Raw genomic sequence first — 16,216 nt, 5'->3', positions numbered from 1 at the left:
ACAGTATGGAGAGACTTCATTATGCAGCTACAAAGGCAGCAGAAAAAGGAGAGCAGCGGAGATGGAGACGGAGTGTTCTATCCACTCCTCTGCCATCAGGACATGAAAGGAACACAAACATGACCTCACATTCACTTGAAACGGCCCTATGATGCCACCTGCATGCAATGTCATGCTCAAAATCCATTTTTTATTTTAATGAGAACATCAGTGAGTGACAGCGTGGGGGGGAAAGTTAGGACCACTCTAAGGGCCTGTGGCTGTCTTTAGGGAATCTCTTTTCAATAGAAAATGATTAACCTATCATCATTAATAGAGTATTTTATTGACAATGCACTACTCTTTTCTTGTTTTTTGGCAAAAAAGATCATCCAGAGATCCTCCTCCCTCCGGCCCACCCACAATCCAGGCGCAAACATATGCAGATCATGCAGGGCTGTAGTACTTAAGTCCCGTCTCAATTCCACTTTTTTGAAGTCTCCCACTTGGTCTTGGTCTCGGGTTTGGCTATTGAGAAGTGGTCAAGTTGTTCCAGTTGTTCCTAGTCTGTTATCTACTCAGCATTTTGCCCTTATTAAAGCTGCAGTGGGTAGAAATGGAGCAAATATGATTTAAAAAAGTCATTTTTATACTATATGTCACTATATCCTGACAGTAGAGCATGAGACAGGTAATCTGAAAAAACTCATGTTCCTCCGGTGTCCTCTGGTGCTCCTAACAGCAACTGCAAGATTTAACAGATCGGAGGAAAACAAGCAGTAAGAGCTGATCTGAGGTCTGCTGTCCATCTGCTGTCTATGAGAGCCGGCTGTCAATCACTCGCAAACTCCAAAGTTTGTGACCCGGCAGCCATGTTGAGATCAGTCGAGGAAATACCAAGCACACCCACCAGCCGGAGCACAGCCAATAGGAACGCTCTCTCTCAATGAAATGACCTGTGATTGGCCAAAGAGTCCCGTCACGGGACTAGATTTTTTGCCTGAAAACAGAGCCATGAGGAGGTGAAGAGGTCTAGTTATCTCTCAGAACACTTGAATTACAATATGCTGAAAGGTTATTATATAATTTTTGCCCAATGATGCCAACAATATACTGCCTACTGCCACTTTAATCACTATAATAACATTTGAAAGACAGAAAGGGTGACAGTATGTCAGTGACTTTTTCACAAAGAAAGGTTCTCATTGAAGATGTCAATATATATTTAAGTTATATAGTTATCCATTAGAGAATTTTTCCATTGAAATGATATTTAGACTGTAAAAGATGGCCTTTAGCACATTTCTGATAGAGGGTATCAGTCTGTGTTCAGAATGTCGGATGCATGTCTGCACAGTGTGTATCGTACAGTAAGTATTGGAGTACAAGAGAGTTGCAAGCCTGTAAAGGCAAGAGCTATTTAAAGCCTTCAATGGGTCGACTGGGGAGGTGTGGGAGGTGTGGTTACAGCAATTGTGCCGGGTTGGTGTGGCAGGTATCTTTTCATACAGTAGGGCTCAAAATCCCTGGTGGCGCCCCTGGCGACACCTCTAAGGGAAACCCTCCTGCAGCTCACGTTCTAGGGTAATCTTTTGGCTGTATCGTAGAGGGCAATCAAGAATGAGCATCTCTTTTTACTCATAGTGTAAATAATATCACAGGGAAGCAAATCCTCATGAATAATATCATATTTAGTCCTTATCAGTTCCTGGTGTCAGTGAGTTCTTGATGGATGATGTTGATGTTGGGCTGATTCTGAATCTTAACAACAAGTCTAATTTGTAAGCTGCGAATATAATTGCGATTTATAAACTTTTATTAAGGGTGACTTATTACAAAGTGGTACCCGATGATAATTTTGGCCACCGGGGCCCCCAGCAGGTTAAATCTGGCCCTGTACATGCTACAACACAGATGTAATCTGCAACTTGACTGGTTGGCGGAGGCACATGACTGCAAGGCGGTAATTCTAGAACACCAGAAGGACAAAGCGGTGCTGATGATGTCTGCAGTTGGAGCAGACGAGTCCTCACTCTCCCAGCGGTAATGATGATGGCGCATACAGTATGCAGGCTTGTAATTAGGAACAGTGTCTGGGTCGCACAGACTGCGGCAGTGCGCTGCACTGAACTGAACTGAGCATCATTAACAGCTCACTCAGCCCCTGTTCAAACCAAATGGCAACGGAGAGTATCGGGCATATGTGGTAATTAGACAATTTCTAACACATATTAGGAATTAATTGCCATTTGATATGTAAGGGTAGAGTGTTAAGGAGGAGGGATGTGCCCGTGTTGCCCCTAACTTATTGGCATTGATTAGCGCAGTGATTTAGCTGATGGAGAAGGCTCAACCTGTGTCTGCACTGCGTTTTATAGAGCGTGTTTTACTGCTTGATTATAGTGCTGTTTCCCAGCTCCGTGCGGATGACATTTTAAGTGAACTTCAGTTGAAATCCGAACACAATGCGGCATGTCAAATCCATTCACTGGATGTAGACTACTCGCCACGGTTGCTGCGATGGCGAGCTGTGCTGCACAAACCAGAAACTTGCCTGAAGGCCTTTTGCTGTGTTTGGTTTTTCATCCAGACTGCTGCATATGCCCGAGTATGTATTCCAGGAAACGTGTGATGCGTTAATTTTATCTTCCCTCAATGCGTTTACAAGCCGTTCGTGATTCATCTCGCACCTGCTATCTGACTGCTTCATTCTAATACACGTTGCCCACACTAGACACGAGCGTGCGCCGCTTATCGGTGCCAGTGATGGCCACAGAAGTGTGTGGAAAAAAAAAAAAGCTAAAACAGAAAGTCCATTAGTGTTTTTGCTGGTGGATACCGTGCTGAAAAAAGTGGAGGAGAGTTTCAAAGTAGACAGATTTGTCCTTTTTTCTTATTGGTGGTCTGTCACAAGAGGCCATGATCCACTGAAATCAAGCTCATCCTGATATGAAGAACTCCTCTTAAGAGACATGCTGTGTTCAAGTATTCCCACTAAGCCCTTTGACACAGCCATCTAGCTGAGAACTGGTAGACTTCAGCTGTAAACACTGCCGTCTCACTCCTGAACACTGCAGAAAAAAGGAGCTTGTGTATCGAGGACATGAGACGCAGAAGAGAGAAGAAATATTTAGTCTCAGCTTGCTAGTTCACCCCAATGCGGATCAAGCGAGGCAATTTTGGAGTAAATAATACCATTTCCTCCCCCCAGGCAATCAAAACACTATCTCTGTGAAAAATAACATGGGCACGCATCCAGATGATTGCCCCCTTTTTTTTTTTTTTCTGTGCGGAATTCTACTCACCCAACTTGGGTGGTAGTGGCAGACTCTGACAAACTTTCTCCCGACATCCATTTCCCAGCAAACAACTGGAAAGAAGTTGTTTTTAGATGAGATGCTCAAAGGGAACGCTTCAGTGCTGCAGTGCGGATCTTATAAAAGGCAATACTTTTTGATATGAGTTTGATTTAGAGATTTATTTAATCAAGTTTAAAATAAATTGTGTCTGCAAAGCATTGTGCCAAAATGACTGCTGCAAAGACCATAAGCACATGGAGGGAAGTGAGTTTTGATTTAATCTAGGACATAACATGTCATGAATGGTGCACAGGTGGAAAGAAACTTTTCCTTAAGCACTGTGCTAAAGTGCAATTCTGAGGTATTTTATCTGAGTATTATCATTTTATGCTACTCTATACCTCTATACCAGGGGTTGTCAACCTTTTGTAACTGAAGGCCCACTTCTGATTGTTAAAAAATATCAAATAAATAAGTAAAAAAGTCATAACATGACAGAAAAAAGGCGAAAAAAATAAACTGTAAATATGTGTTATGTCTCTGTCAGCTGTAATGACCAAAAAAAATATTCTGCTTATCGTCACCCATCACCGCCTGCTATTATCAATCCAAATGTAATGTTTTCAGGGTCATAGTTCTTCAACACACGCTTTGGAGCTTTTACTGGTGCACGGTTGTCTTCCACATCACATTTTCATTTCAAAAACGGGTCACTGCATTCGAGGAAACAGTAGCAAAACACGTTTGTCTCTACATGATGATGTGTCATGATTGGCGTGGTGACATTCAAACGTCATTGAAATGCATTTTGATTTGACATTTTTTTATTCATGTGAATTCTTTAGCACATGTAGATAAACAATAACTAGCGTTGTAAATTACCGCAAAACATTTTTTTAAATTTAATCTAACCGTTTGGCAATACCAGTGGTTGAGAATTGCTGCTCTATAACACTACATTAATTTAAAAATTATAATTATTTTGCGGATCACCATCTAAAATACCAGCTGTTCTGAGCTGCTTCTTGTTATATATATATATGCATAGATATTTTTTCATTTTTCATAAATACTCAACATTACTGAGACATTTTAATACATCTTACCTAGAGTTATGATACATACAACTTTATTATTCATGGCCTCCACCCAATTAGACTAAACTTAAAACAGCACTATGGGGCAGCTAAGCTGAAATATTCATAACAATTGTGCATTTTGTAACAAAAGCAAAACATTTGGCACAGATGTAGGTTTATATGTTATGAAAAGATAACTACGTTATCTAAGATAAACTATGTTTTGTCACGAAAACACACACACACGAGAGATACACGGTAAATGACATAATACCATACGTGAGACACATTGGTTATGTTGTTGGCACCTGTGTTTACAAATTAGCATGTTTCTATGCTCTTTTTTTTTACTATTTATTCCTCTAGGTGCAACAAAATCTTTGCTCTGTTTTGCAAACAGTTCCCAGTTCCTTTTGTTACAGGCGACCCATCCTGCCCCAGATTTTCCATTCAACCCGTGTTTCAAGCTCTCATTGGCTGTATAGCTCGAGGCCGGAGTCCCCGACAGGTCCAGATATTTAGCATGCTCAGAAATCATGCCAAGAAACATGTCTTGGAATGCTAATGTTGCTCTGTGTCAACTGCATGGATGTAGACACAGTAGACTCCATGAAGAGGACCTGCTCCCTATAAACATCTCCTTTTAAGGTAACTAAAACTCAAGGATTCTCATTTTCAGGTGATTATACACTAAAGAAAACATATTAATATCATATTCAATTTCTGCTAACAGATCCCCCTAAATGTTTCCCACTGTTCCTTTAACATTTATCGTTACTAGCTACTTTACAGATACAGATTTTCATAAATTATAATGAACATATATGATGCATTGTTATACAGTACATTCCACTTCCACCACTGATTATGCAAAGACAAACATGGAGAGAACGCTTGCTTTATACATCATTTCTTTTGACCTTGAATATGTTGAATAGCAGACCGATTAGAGACCAAAAAAGGACTTGAGCCTGCAACTGTTTTCTAAGGTTTTATTCTTGTGTACTTTAAGCATCATTTAAAGGATTATTTATGGTGGTAATTCACGAGTTTTACAAGGCATTAGCGGAGCAGCTGGGACTTGAAAGACAGAAAGAAACATGGGCCTCTTCCCTGAAATTGGAACTTTCAACATAATTACATAGTGGTTTGACAGGATCGAGAGGAAAAGAGGGCACAGTACAGCGTTCGTCATTCCGCCCCGAGAGCGCGGAGCGACGCTGTAGAGAGTGCCATGCTTCATGCAGCTGGAGCAGATGCCGCTGTTGTGAATAGAACAGGATCCACGGGTGATCCTGCGAGACTGATTAGACTTCCTCCATCTCCCCCAAATGAATTCACAGTGATTGAGTACGAGGCGACAGCACTCCTCTCCTTGTCGCCGTCACTCCTTATTGCCCTACCTTGTACCATCCAGCTCGGCTCCACCGCAAATACTGAAGGACGTCATTGCAGAGGAGAGAGCTGAAGGGCCCTGTCCTGCTGTATGACCAGCTGCATCACTCACAAGTGGACCTAGGCGGTAGACTTATAGGGGTAAAATATGGATCTTTGAAAAAAAATATTTTTTTCATTTGACTGATAAACATGTTTTTGATATGGTGCGCTAGTATTGGGTTTGTTTTAAAGTCATATTGAAATACTAAATGACTGATTCACCTTGTTCAATAGTTCAAAGTATTCTCAAACAACAATTCGTACATCTTACAAAAAGTTATTTTGTTATTTTTCGTGCATTTTCCTACGAATGTCCAGCAACACGAGCAACCAGTGCCCCTGCGGTGTTTAGGAAACAAAACCACTTGGTTAGGTTTAGGAAACGATCGTGGTTTGGGTTAAAATATGTTCGGAAGTGGCGTCACTTAACTATGGAAGTTAAATAAATAATTCAAGGATAATGAATCATGAGTAATAAACAGCGGTCTCCTAGGTGAAAATCTTGTGTTTTTAGACCCACCCATCCAACCCGACATCTTGCCTATACAGACTTTGTCGCTATTTATACTTTGGTTTTATACCACACTGGTTTTATACTAACATAGCATACCCCTCTTTATACTATTTATATTATACTATGCCACCTGTTCTGGTTTACGATTATGTGACTTAGATACAAATTAAACTGCATTACTTACAGACTGAATAGTTCCTAATACCATAACTGTTACACCTACCACTAATAAACTAATATACAATTTTCTGCTACGTAATAATAATAATAAAATAATAATATTGCTTATTATTTATGATTTAATAGGCAATGGATGGCTAGTTAACAGTAAGCTACTGAACAGCTCAAAACAAGTATTGTCTCCTGATGAACGCCATATGACTAAAACACAGTGATGCTATATGCTTGCAAGATAAATATTTCTCTTCCTAAAAAATCATAGACTGTATATAAGAAGTGGACGTAGTCACTGTAACGTTACCAATTGGTTTGTGGACTACGGTTTTGAAGCCTGAAGTTCGGCATTTTGGCCGTCGCCATATTGGTATTTTGGAGCCAGAAGTGATACGAGAGGGCGGAGCTAAGTACATGCTGAATAAAACATTTTTAGGCGACCTAAGAACGGTTAAAGGGTTAAAGTTCTAGGACGAAAACGCAGACAACACCAAGACCGGACAACGGCGTGGTAGCGACCTGTCAATCACAAGGTAGCCCCGCCCTAAAGCATCCCTCTTTAGCTGCTAATGCTCCACTATGTTCTCCAGCTAGTCTCTAACTGTGTCTGTCTGCTGTTTGGTGTGGGGCAGGTAGAGTATAGTGAGTTTAACAGAGATTTTTTTGCTAAACAACAAACAAACAAAAACTGCTGCTGGAAATGGGGCCGCAAAACCAAAGCAGAGAGATAAAAGAGGCTAAAAGAACTGAGGGGAACTGCACAGCTGGTGATAATTGGTGGTGGGTTTATATGATCCATTTTTAATAATGAATAATGCAGCTTTAAGTAATTTGTGAGTGCAAATGGATTGACTTGATTTTGTGCTACATTCTTTTATGGGAGGACAACGCAAAACAACAACCAACTTAGCTTTATTTAAAACAATGTGAGCAGCAATGTTCATTTGATGTTATTATTTCCATTGTGTATAGAAGTTGAGGAAAATGAACCCAATTTCCCGAGGGACTCTATATTTTGTACATAGCCAAGATTTAAAAGAAAAAAAAGTAGTTTTGGTTGCTCCTATGTCGGCCGGAGAAACATTGCTGATTGACCTAATATCAATCAATAGCCTACTGTTTTGTTTGGCCAAAAAAAAGGTCCAAGATGGAAGATTTTTTTTTCTTTCATTATTTTGATTATATGTTCCAGTTTTTCAAAGGGAAAATCTAAAGGCCTGGTCACACCAAAAAAGTGGTACAGGGAAGCTCACCGAAAGACCGGTCTCATTCCCAGGGTGTCAAATCCCAATATTTTGTCGCAGCCCATCGGTATCTTGATACCGACGCAAAAGGCACCCTTTAGCATCTGTTGGAGACGCACCGGGCTTTCAAGTAACTCTAATGCAAACCCATCCGTTATGGGTCAGACAGTATGATACTGATGGTGAATTATAGAGAGCCACAGAGCAAAAGTACAGAATACATCTACGTTTCTTTCTTCTTCTTTTTTTTGCCAAACATGGGATACTTGAAACATCTGAAAGTCCTTGACAGTTTTTTTTGTTTCTTGCAGCTCTTCTCCTTTTGATTTGAAGTATGCACAAAGCTCTGAGGTCACCTTTGTGTTTCGTGAGAGATGTTGAAAAGGGAGGAGGAGGAGGAGGAGGAGGAGGAGGAGGAGGAGGCACTCACAGTGAATAGCTGCTGGCAGCTCTTCATTTGAAACTATTTAATTCACTGGAAGGTGAGCGAACTGCTCGGGAGAACAAGGGTAGACATCGGAGACACAGACAATACTGTAGACAGCCAACATATAGTGAAGCCCCAATGAATCACTGGGGGAATCAGCAAATGAGGACAGGCTGGATTCATTTGATGGCAATAGTTGTACAAGATGAAGGCAGCGGATTGATTAAATCCACTGAGGCCTACGGTTTTATTAAATCTCATAGTGGAGATGATGACAGTGATAATGAACTAAGATTCTGGCATCTCTTTCCACTTTCACACATTTATATTTCTTCATTTCATGGAGCAAAATCATTCATTATGAATGAATGGTGACAGTATAGGGTGGAAACCAGCTGGAGTACTCCCAGTTAGAGTGACCAAACATTCGGACATTACAGTAAAACATTCAAGTCAAGTCTTAAGTCAATCGAAACAAGTCTAAATCGAGTCTCAAATCAGTCGAGTCAAGTTCAAGCTATATCTCGTGTCCGTTGAGCCAAATCAAAGTCATGCCTCAAGTCAATCGGGACAAGTCTAAATCGAGTCTCGAGTCAAATCAAAACAAGTTCATGTCACTTGAGACAAGTTCAAGTCCTGCCTGAAGTCTTGAGTCAATCGAGACGAGTCCCAGTCATGTCCCCAGTCCAGTAGGCGACAGCTGAGACAAGTACAAGTCAGTTGTGACAAGTCCAAGTCGAGTCTCAAGTCAAATCAGTTTATATCAAGTCTTAAGTCAAGCAAACAAGTCCTAATTAAGTCTCAAATCAGTCGAGTCAAGTTCAAGCTATATCTCGTGTCCGTTGAGACAAATCAAAGTCATGCCTCAAGTCAATCGAGAGAAGTCTAAATCGAGTGTCAAGTCAGTCAGGATAATTTCATATCAAGTCTCAAGTCAAATGAAGACAAGTTCACGTCAAGTCTCAAGTCACTTTTTGACAATTTCAACTCCTGCCTGAAATCCATTGAGACACGTTCAAGTTGAGTCTTGAGTCAATCGAGACGAGTCCTAGTCATGTCCCCAGTCCAGTAGGCGACAGCTGAGACAAGTACAAGTCATGTCTTAAGTCAGTTGTGACAAGTCCTAATCAAGTCTCAAATCAGTCGAGTCAAGTTAAAGCTATATCTCGTGTCCATTGAGACAAATCAAAGTCACGCTTCAAGTCAATCGAGAGAAGTTTATATCAAGTCTCAAGTCAACCGACAAACCTGCAAATCAAGTCAGTCAAAAGACATCTATTTCAAGTCTGTTGTTCTTCATGGCCTGTCCAAGTCAAGTCTTCGGGTTTCAGGTATCTTTGAATGCTGGCCATTAAAATGTTCAAAGCTTTATTAATAGTGGTTTTCTATATATATCTATTTCTGACTTTGAGTCCATGTCTCGAGTCTACATCAGCTAGTTGCCTCTCTGCTTTAAACACATGCTCTGTGAGTCAAACAAGAGGAAAGTGTTTCCTTTGTTTAGTTCATTAACTATCATTCTCATCTAGAAATGTAAATCAGCTACCATGGTAATAATAGTTCATGTCAACTGGTGGTACGTGGGAGATCTTTTGAGAACACTTCCATGACAGCACTGATTCATCCACCTCCTATTATCCTAGTAATTGTGCAGCCTACTGCGTTTACATTTGCACACGCAATTAACAATAATGAAATAAACAAAGTAGATGGGTGCATTGAATTGAGCATTTGGATTTTGGTTACCCTACTTTCTTCTTGGTTTCTTGATTATTTCCATTCATTTCATGTGTTGTTATCACGCTTCACTGCTGCAATTTAATACCCTCAAAAGAACCAAAATGCTCCTCTCATGTCCAATGTGTTGCTCTGTAATCCTACAAGTGCCTATAGCTTTAACCTGTGATGTAATTCTGTTAATGATACAGCAGCTATACCAAGTGTTAGCATTATAGCCATGTCCCAGATCACATTACATGTGTCTCAGCTGTCTGACCTACATTTTTTCAGTCTATCATTTTTGTCACCAAGCTGTTTCCTTCCAATGGCGGATGCTGCATTGCTGATATTAACTTTATTTACATACTGCCTGCTTATCAGTATGATGCAGACACATTTTTTAAAAGTGCTTGATTCTACGTTAATCCACAGACTTATCTCGACTGTGGGACAGTGTAATAAAAAAATATCTTCCCATTTTGAAAGGAAAGTTCCTACTTAAGGTAAAGTGTGCCCACAGGCGTGTTAACAGTCTGAAAGTCAAAGCTGTTTCCTCTGCTAATATATCCCAATGGATGAAACAGTGCAACTATATTAAAGGCCGTGTAAAGGAAGTTCAGAGATTGGTTTCTAAACGCATTATAAATATTGGAAAAATAATGACTGAAAACATGTGAAAAGACTGTGAACATTGTAGTACTGGATTGTGGAGTTAGACCCTTAAACTGTTTTTTTCGCCAGTTTTTTGATTTTTTGTGCGGGGCTGAAACCATGGCTCGATGACGCAGTGGAGCCAATCTTTAGCATAACCCCACCCGTCTACAGAAACCTGGTTCTTTGAAAGGCAAAATAGAAGCCCAGGAACATGGCACAGTGTCAGAGTATGGAGTACCAGGGTCACGAATGTCTTTGAGACTATACCACAAAAGCAAGCACTTTGCCCACGGCCCCGGGAAGCGGCCCCGATTCTTTCCAAGCCGACCTAGAGCCAGTCGCGGCGCACCGCCTCGGAGGAAATGCGCCCGACGGTTAGGCCCCACGAGGGGATCCTCCCACACTGAGCGGCCGTCCCTAACCCGCCGAGTTGAATCCCCCGGGCAGATTGCGCGGACCCCACCCGTTTACCTCTCAACGGTTTCACTCCCTCTTGAACTCTCTCTTCACAGTTCTTTTCAACTTTTCTTTAAGGTACTTGTCGACTATCGGTCTCGTGTCGGTATTTAGCCTTAGATGGAGTTTACCACCCGCTTTGGGCTGCATTCCCAAACAACCCGACTCCGAGAAGACCGGACCCCGGCGCGACAGGGGGCCGTTACCGGCCTCACACCGTCCACAGGCCGAGCTTCGATCAGAAGGACTCAGGCCCCCGTCGGACGGGGCTTCGCCGCTGGGCTCTTCCCTCTTCCCTTGCCGCTACTGATGGTACGTGTCCATAGGGGCATTTTTTATCGCTTTTTTGTCACTAGCCACAAGGCTGTTCCCCATCTGATTGGACGAATGCTTTCCCTCCGTGGGCTGTTGCTCCCAGCTTTCAAACCGGAAACAGTATGGAGGCTCGTTTGGAAAGTTTCTTCTCTTATTTCACGAAAATAGTTCACAGAAATGTGTCTATATTTTGGATCAACAACGTTTATTTTAAAAGATTCTCGGGAGTTTCGAGAGGCGGCGAGTCGTGTCGGACGCCCGTGATTTACATAAAGTAGACTAGTCCTCAACTTTATGCAAATATGGAGCGGGCGTCGTGACACTCCGTTTCTCGAATGCAGAATGCATTGCATGGCAGCTTACATAGACAATGAATGGGAAGCGTGGAAAGGACGGAGGCTGTGGACACGTACCATGAGAGAATGCACCTTCCCCGCTTGTGGGCGTGGTTTCAGCGCTTCAGAGCTGAGAATACTGCTGATTTTTCCATGATTTTGAAAGCTCATTTTATATACTTGCCGATTATTTTAATCATTCAAATTTGGCATGGTGGTTAGTAACACATGTTTCTGTGGTGTGACAAATCCAGAATGCATATTTATTTTTGCTTTACATGGCCTTTAAAGTAAACATCCTTGCAGGATTAGCTCCAACTCGGTTCGCGGCTTCCTTGATATGTTCACTGGAGTTAACTGCAGCTGTGGACGGCCAGGGGTTAGTGCTGCTGGATGTTCTGGCCACATTTCCTTCTATAGGTTCCTGTTTTGGATTTTAATCATACTGGAATAGAGGCTTAAAGATTAAATATGAAGTCATGCCCTGCCCAAAGTCCTTATGTGTAAATACAAGATAACGGCTTTCACCGCAGGACATGTCAGGCATCCTTATATACACACACACACACACACACACACACACACACACACACACACACACACACACACATTCAAAGAAGCTCTTGCAACTGCTCTGTGTGCTCACCAGCAGCATGCTGCACTTTAGTGTCTCTTATGGCTCATTCCCAGGGTTTTTTGCAAATAATTGGTGAATATTTCCTCCATATAGGGGACTAGAAGAACTCAAAAGTGTTCTGTGTTGTAAAGACAAGCATCAAAGCCCGACTAGCAGCAGCAACGTGAATAATATGAAGTGAACCAAATTCATGACAGGGATCCCAAGGACTCTGTTTGTTTATTGAGACTGAATGGGGAGGTTAACAACAAGGAGGGAGTGCAGAGGAGGAGCGAAAAAAAAAAGCTTTTCGCCTCATGTTATTTCAAGATTCGCCTAGGCAATTACAAAAAGCCATTTAAATGCTAACAAGCTAGATGGGCAAAACGAAACAGGACTTAAAAGACTAAACCTCCAAATAATCCCTGCGATCAAACAGGAGAGAGGACACACACTCAAATCACACTAAACAAAGAGGGACACGCACAAAACATTTCAAATGACGATACAGTATAGATGCCTTCAGAGGGTTTTGAAGTTTCATCTGGGAGAGAAAAATGCCTCAGAAATGATTCAATATGATGTGGCGACCACTATGTGTCCTGTTGTCCGAGCAAGACAACCCAGATGGCAGGAAAAATGTTCGCATTGTCTGTTTCTGCAAACTACGGGATACGTTGAATGTCAACATTTCTGAACCAAAAAACATTTCATAAATACGTTCTATATCTTGCAAAACACACAATGCCATGTGGTTAACGTTGTGAAACGATTGGTTAGGTTTAGGCAACAAAACTACTTGGTTATGGTTAGAAAAAAGATCAAGGTTCGTGTTAAAATAATAACGTAACAATGTAACATAATAACCGTCACAGGTAAGGGATAATGTACAGCGAGCGGGTCATTGTTATGAAATAAACCCAGATATGGTGATGCCGCAAAGCCGAGGGGTCTTACATCGCCCTGAAGGGGTTTATTTCACAACAATGACCAGCTCGCTGTACATTATCCCGCTTATTACACGGCTACTTACTGAAGAAATCAAAAATTTGACACAACGGTCCGCCAGAGTCGATCATCAGAACTGCGCCCATAGCAACGGTCTGTTATACATAGCAACGGTCTGTTATAAAGAAATAACAGACCATAGGACGCTGTGATAGACCAATCAGAATCGAGCATTCAACAAAGCCGTGTAATAATGTAACAAGGTACCTAGCGTAAATATTTATTTCGTAACGTTACGTTACACAGTGTTACATGCGTAAAGTCAACGTTTACTTTTGGTCGAACAGCGGCCTCCTGGGTGAAAGTCCTGTGTTTGTTTGACCCATCCACCCTTAGTGTTTCTTTTCTCGCTCGTTATACTCGTTATTAAACCACGTAACTTTCGATAACGGTCACTCGCTGTACTACTGTACGTCACTTTCTCTGACAGTATGCAAAAACATCAACATTCAAGGTAGGCCTAGCCAACATTTTTTCCTGTCGACTGGGCTGAGCAAGAAACGTGTGTTTGAGTCATGTACAATTTATTGTTACTAAAGAGCTAAAACATGCTGAGCAGTGTTGAGGTACTGTATGTGATTCTTGTGTAATACAGTAACATCAAATTCAGAGCTCCCATTACACTTGTGTCACTTACTTCCTGATATTACTTTTAGCTTTGTGAATGCAGGACATGACAGGTGACGAAGACAAACAGTTGACCTGCTATTCTGTCGGCAGGTGGATTATAAATGAGCTTGTGGGTGGTAGTGAGTGATGAGTTTACCCCCCCCACCCCCAATCCCCTCTTTAGACACCTGCAAAAGAAATTTTAGCATTTGACAAATACGCTGCATTGTCTGTAGAACATGATATAAAAACTGTTGCTCTTAAGTCTCCGCGTAACACTTTAAATACCCGATATTACCTAGAACGACAGCGAACTGATGCTTTTGGGATTTATTGAGTGTTTGCTTTGACAGCTGTTTCTCATTAAGTGTTTTGCACTTATTAATTGGGAAGCTGAATAAAAGGTGTTGCTGGGAATTGTGTTCTGAGGTGAACAAAGGTGTAAAGCAAGAGCCATTTAATTAAATATTGAACAGTCTCAGATGGATGTCTATGTTGGTGACCCAAACTGCAAGCATGCTAATTAAAATTTCTCCTCCGTCAGGGGACCTACTGCAGATCCTCCCTCAGCTTGCTCACCTGCAGAAAAGCATTCAATCCAGCAGATAAACATGAGAGAATCCTATTTAGAAGCTATTTAGAAGGACATAGCTCGTACCGTAGAAATAAAATCAGGAGTAGAAGGGTCATTGAACTGCTTGCTGTGGTAATTTAACTAGTATAACAGAAAATGGACATCGTTGTCACCAATCCGCTGGTCACCAGACCGCTGTTCGGCTCATTTTCCGTAATCTGTGCAGCAACAAAGCCTGGCGGAACCCCAAAGCCAGCTGTCCTCTAGCTAGCTATCTATCTTGCCACTTCCACGATGCTTCAATGCCACACTGCTTACAGAAAACGAGTTGAACAATAGTGATGTTACGTGCTTTGCCCAGGCTTTGGAGCGCGTGTCGAGGACGTTTTCTGCGAGGCACGTATCGAGGCTTGTATCGTTTTAGTCCAATGACGTCATTGAAGACGCCCGAAGCTGATATACAGTTGAGAACTTAAACCCCTGCCACACATCTGGAAGATATCTGCCTGTTTTACACTATTTAAACCAACAGGCGGTTTCGTGTGCACACGAAGCCCGAGAGACGACGCCTCGTGAAATGAACCCTTTTTGCGAACCAATTTGCTGGAGAGCATTGTTTGTTTTAAGTAAAAGTGAAAAAATATCATTAAATCTATGCAAGAACAAGATACAAAACGTAAAAAATCTATTAATTTATTTAATGGGTCATAACATAAATTTGACATAACTGAATGATGGACATTTACATTTGACTAATTTAATGTTCCCCCAAAACACTCAACATATAGATAATGCATAAAACAATTTCTATTTTACTTGTAGCAGTATATTACGGGTCATGACAGACAATAAACTGAGTATTGGTAAAGTACATTTACATTTCACTAATGTAATTTTCCCCCAAAATAATTCTAAACGCTCAAATTGACACAAATTATAGATAATATCTGAAATAATTCTACTTTTCCAGTATAATTATACAATGCTATAAGCAAACTATAACACATTATCAGTATGTTTATAATGCATTATTGACATGGGCTTGTAAAAAAATGTCAGTGAGTGAGCAGAAATTATAAAGTATTATGATGATTATGCTTTATAATGTGTTATGATTATTGTTATAAAACATTATGAAGATTTATGAGTGCTTATAACAATGATTATACAGTGCTATAAGCAGATTATAACGCACTATAAGATGTTTATAATGCATTATAGCAATGGAAATCTTTAATTTCTTTGGTCCAAACTACTAGTTGCATCTCTTTCTGTTTTTCAAATCCACACAAAAGAACAAAGACGTCTTTCTACTGTCAAAAACAAGAACACTGTGTGCGGCAAAAGCCTCCACTGGCAAGGTAATAAAGATGTCTACTGAGAGCTCAAACTATGAGAGTCTGGAGGAAAAAAAAAAGTCTGGAATTTTATTTTTGACTCTGCAGAGCCAAAGTGACAACCTGTGTCTAGCTGAAAAAATAATGAGCCGGGAACGCTCGCTCATCACTTTAGGAGCAGCGTCTCTTTGTGATTAGACAGGAAGCCGGAGTCCGGCCCATCCACGCTCCCCCACGCCGGAGTGCTGTTGTTTCTAGAGAACTCTGGGAAAGTTGCTCAATCACGGCCCACCCCTGGGAGAGCAGTCAGGTACTTCACCTTATGAATGCACCGCTGCAGCAGGCGCTTGCCGGCTGAATGCGTCTGCAGAAAGCTTGAGCGGCGTGCGGCTGTATAAAAAGAATGATGAGACAGAGTTCCTGTCATGGTTGGAAGTCAG

This window comes from Sebastes fasciatus, chromosome 18 (genome assembly GCF_043250625.1).
Source record: "Sebastes fasciatus isolate fSebFas1 chromosome 18, fSebFas1.pri, whole genome shotgun sequence".
Classification (NCBI taxonomy): domain Eukaryota; kingdom Metazoa; phylum Chordata; class Actinopteri; order Perciformes; family Sebastidae; genus Sebastes; species Sebastes fasciatus.
This window is presented reverse-complemented; position numbering follows the sequence as displayed.